Raw genomic sequence first — 4,969 nt, forward strand, 5'->3', positions numbered from 1 at the left:
TAAAATTATTAAACTATCATCATTGAGTATATATATTTCAAATATAATGATGAAATTAATTATATTTTTGTTTTTACGTGTACGGGCAGTAAAAGTTCAATAAAAAATGGCCTTTAGCACATTTTTATGGTGGCTTTTAATCTTGCATCAAATAGTGAACTGCACTGCATACTGTATGCAGACTTGCATGCTTGTACAAATCACCAGCAGTAAATATTGTGCTAGTACTAGTATTGAACTACAAGACGCAAAACAGTTGTACGCCTTTAATTACAGGTCTTTACTGTACAGGTCATATCTACTTTTACTGCAACTTTAAACAATTTCACTATGGGGATTAATAAAGTACTTCTGATTCTGATTCTGATTCTGATTCTGAACTGTTCTTAAATTACGCTTTTTACCCTATAGGTTCTTTTTTTCTTATTTGTTTCTTATTTGTTGTTGCAGTTTTATGTTTTTACTGCTCTGTTGTTGTCTATTTTTGTTTTTACTCTGCTCTGTGTAGCACTTCGGGCTACAATTCTGCATGAAAGGTGCTATATAAATAAATAAAGCTGAAGTTGAATTAGAGTTATGTAAAGCTTTTGATGGGATAGTTAGGTCCTAGAGATGTGGTGACGACAGCTGCGCATGGGGCACAAAATTCCTGGTGGCGCCCCTGGTAGGACAGAACAGAGGGCGTCACTCCTTGTACAGATTGTAAATGTACTTTGTGACTTTTGGGCTATACAAATAAAAACTAAGTTATAAAAAAAAACAAAACAAAAAAACAAACAACAACAACAACAAGTGAGAACACAAAGAATGAATCGTGCTTTTATTTTGATAGCCGGCGCCGGAAGCGGGCGCGTGTAGTTACCGTTACCTTGTGACAGTCGCGCATTCTCCAGCAGTCGGTGAAAAGCAACGGACGGAAAGCAGCGGAGCAGCCGCGGTAAACGGAAAACGGAATATACACACACACACACACACACACACCGTGGACATTATTAACTCCTCTTCTCTCCTGCCGCCGTGCGTCCCCAGCCTGCTTTGTAAAAGGTGAGCAACTCGACGAATTTTTATTACGTTATCTTCTAAAGAGGGAGAGGAGGGGGGGGCGGTGTTAGCGGCGGTTGGGGAAGAAGAAGGAGAGAGAGAGAGGAGGGGGGTGGGGGGGCATCCATTCTGTCTTTTGTGCTGGAGTGGTCAGCGGTAGTGAAGCTACATGACGGCTAAAGTGTGCTGCTCTTGTTTTATCAAAGATGTCTCACACCGAGGCTGGTAACTCCCCCCGTTCCTTCCAACCAACCCCCTCAGTAATGCCAGAGTATACCCGGGGTAGCGACTGTTCGAGCGGGGAGGGCCCCGGTACGTGCCCCCCCCTCTTGTTCCCCTGTTCCCCTCCCCTGAAAACACGACTAATTTGTAACCTTCACCTCCTTTTTAAACCGTGTGTAAATGCGTCACTGGGAAGAAAAAAAAATCGTTAACAACCTCTGTTTCATTCGGTGTTACACCCACTGCACCAAAAAAAAACAAAACAAAAAATAAAACAGCACTTTAAATCCAATAAAATTGTAAACTTCTTCTTCTTAATAGGTAAGAAGAGCTTTTATTTTGAAAATACACTGTAAAAAATTTAAAAAGGAGCTTGTTTTTATATTTAAAAGCTTCAAAGTGGATGTTTGTGTGCGTGAAAAGTCCATTTAACATGTTATACCCACATGTATTAGGACTCTCTCTCTCTCTCTCTCTCTGTCTGTCTGGGGTGTGATTTCCTATAAGGCCTGCTCAATAACACACAGTTTTGGAAAAGCTTCACCTTAAGCTGATAGTTATGGTTGAGGTGTTTTGACACTTTTGCACCTGAAGGGGTAACAACACACACACACACAAAAACACACACAAAAACATCTGCCCCAATCTCTTGTGGCAGGAGGTTGCAGTAGATTTACTGCTCTGTCTGCAGCTTTTCCCTTTCAGTGTGTTTGTCCTCAACCTGACAACTGGGGAAAACTCATCATTTCCCACATGATAATAACAGCTTACCCCCGAGAGGATCCCATTCACAGGAGCGTGTACATGTTATAACCTTTTTAAAAAACGATGCCCCGTGTATCAATCCTAACCCATATAATCACCCACCCCCCCCACCAGCAAAACGTGGTTAATTGCATCAGATAGTCTGCTGTTTGTCAGATGTCAGGAGTCGAGTCAGCTTGTCAAAGCTGCTGTCATGTTTATTGAACAATCTGTCCTTACTTACTGTCCAATTTGATATTCATTTCAGCTCAACAGCGTGCAGCAAAAAAAAAAGAAAATTAAATAAATAAAAGCCCTTGCACTCGTTCATGTGTATCATACATTTTTCATACCGGACCAGAGAATGTAAATAGATTCATTCACCTTGAGGTTCACACACACACACACACATATATGGAGTGGCGATGGATGAATTGGATGTAGTGGTGCGCACGACCTTGTACGTGTCTTTTATTACTAAAGGCTTGTAGACGTTCAACTTGGCTGATTCGGAGGATGAGCGGTGAAAGATCTGAGGTCTGTATTTAACTTTTCACCCTGCGGTGCTTAACGTATCTCTGTAGGGACACACACACACACACACACAGTGACCTTTTTTTTTTTTAGAGGAGAGATCAGCTCATTAGGGCTGCAATTAACCATTGTTTTCTTTATGTGGTGCATCCCATTAAAGATTAACTCGACAGTTCTTCTCTTGATTCATTTAATTCAAAAATAAAGGGATAGTTAAGTCCTAGAGATGTGGTGACAACAGCTATGCACAGGGGGGGCCTAATGATTTTTTTTTGTCATGGGGCAGAAAATTCCTGGTGGTGCCCCTGGTAGGACAGGACAGAGGGTGTCACTCCCTGTACAGATTGTAAATGTACTTTTTTCATATATCGCGCCACTTTTATCGTCAGTACTTGTCTGTTTTGAAAGTTGATTGTTTTTCGTGTTTATTGTGTAGGTTATAGATATTTCTATCTGTTTAATTTCTGTCTGTTTTTTTGCCTTTTCTACTTTTTTTTTCTAATTCTGTATGCTACACTTCCCTCTGCTGCTGTAACAAGTAAATTTCGCCGTGGTGGGATGAATAAAGTATCTAATCTAATCTAATCTGTTTGCAGCCATTTGTAGTTCTCTCTCATATTTTTATAAAGCATTTTATGTCTACAGTCACTTTCTACTTTTTATTATAGCTTTGTATAGATGTATTTTTAATTCCTCTGCACATATTTAAATTCATTTAAATTCAGATCTATCTCATGTTAATTTTAACATACAGTTAGTGTGCTATAGGTTCTTCCTAATGTATGTTTGCATGCTGCTACATGCTGTGACTTTCATCCATCTGTTTGCAGCCATTTGTAGTTCTATCTCATATTTTTATTGCTACAGTCACTTTCTATTTTTTTTAACTTTTGGGCTATACAAATAAAAACTTGATTTGATCTGTTAAAAAAAACAAAGGCTTAAAGACACCATGTTTTTCCTAAAACTGGAGAAAATTAAGTATACATTGAGAGGATGTACGGACAAGTTTTTTCACAAATGGCAACCCTTTATTTCATATTTCACTTTAACTTGGAGGTACTGCCCAACTGAGTGTGTCTGTTGTTGTACTCTGGAATGCATCGGTAACCAGTATCATTTTTTGTCAGGACGAGCCGTGGGGGGGTGGTAGGGTAGTGTTTTTGTTCATTGTTCTTTTGTTTTGTTTTTTATATAATTGAAGGTTTCATGTGTATGTAAGTATGTATGTATTATGTATATATATATATTGGTATATTGTATGTACATATGCATATACTGGTATGTATGTGTTTAACATAAAAAAAATGTAAATTGTAATTCTGTGACTGGAATTTTCCTAATTTTCTTTTTCAATAAAAAAAGTTATAAAAAAAAAAGACACCGTGAGAAAATGTATGTTCTCAGGAAAAAAGCCGCTTATCAGTTAATCGTTAATCGATCGATAAGGTCAATTATCTAATGATTAATGAATCAATCGATAATTTGCATCCCTAGTCTAGTCTTAAAATAAAGATTTTTAACCTTGCAGTGGTTTCTAAATAAGCCAAACTTATTTACTTTTGACTTAAATTCAATAAACAATATTATACTAACCATATAATAACCATAAAATCTCATCTAATCAAAATAACTTGATGGGTTACTTATTTCTTAGTTGGTACAAATAAACTACTCACATTTAATACACTGAAGACTGCATCATTTCTACTGTTTTTTGCTCATCTTCTATGAAATGTCCATTTCACCTTCATAACACACAGTGTTTTACAGGCTGCACAGGAAAACAGGGAACCACTGTGATGAGAAATAAAAATGCACAAGCTGCTTTGTGACCTCTGAGCATTTACTGAGCGTGCATTACCAGTTCTCTATTGACCAGTGGCGTCGTTAGGCCTGTTTTAGGGGGGCTGAAGCCCCTAAATTATTCTTAAGCCTCCCTAAATAGTTTGGTGTTGTCTTATATATATATATAATATTTTTTTTTTTTTTTTTACAAAAAACCCTGACAAATTTAATATATAGCGGCCAGCATATCACTTTAAATAAATAATCATATAACCTGTCATTAAGGACTTAAATGTGATCATAAATCAGTTTCCCATCACTTCGTAGTGTACGGTACAGAGAGCCCTTCTGGTGCGTTGTTATCAATCCATTCCACTTGTTCAGAACGCAAAACCACATTACTTAAAATCCAGTCCACGTTTTCCCTGCGACCTTGCTTGCGGCCCGGTACCTGCAGCCTTTAGTAGCTACTTCTACTGTGCACACAGAGCCGAATGGAACAGCGTTAGGAGACGAACATGAATGGATGGATGCGCAAATGGATATAAGAAAGTTTTTCAGGACAGTAAGTATTCATCACTGCTGGTAGTAACAGTTAGTTAGCTCCAGCCCAGCTAACAACAGAAAGTCCCATGTAATT

The 4,969-nt window shown here is 38.1% G+C and overlaps 1 protein-coding gene across 2 annotated transcripts in view; it reads left to right on the forward strand.

Annotated features, from left to right (window-relative positions):
• Positions 1 to 834: 834 nt before the first annotated feature.
• The window catches only part of LOC109140647 (ubiquitin-conjugating enzyme E2 E2), a 67,240-nt gene continuing 63,105 nt past the window's right edge, over positions 835 to 4,969 (forward strand). The window contains exons 1-2 of one of the 2 annotated variants that reach the window (XM_027286506.1): positions 835 to 937; positions 1,030 to 1,044. The gene's annotated coding sequence lies outside the window, so the exon portion shown is untranslated. The remainder of the gene's footprint in view (positions 938 to 1,029; positions 1,045 to 4,969) is intronic. The other variant, XM_027286507.1, reaches the window with a different exon arrangement.

This window comes from Larimichthys crocea, chromosome XIII (assembly GCF_000972845.2).
Source record: "Larimichthys crocea isolate SSNF chromosome XIII, L_crocea_2.0, whole genome shotgun sequence".
NCBI classification, from domain to species: domain Eukaryota; kingdom Metazoa; phylum Chordata; class Actinopteri; family Sciaenidae; genus Larimichthys; species Larimichthys crocea.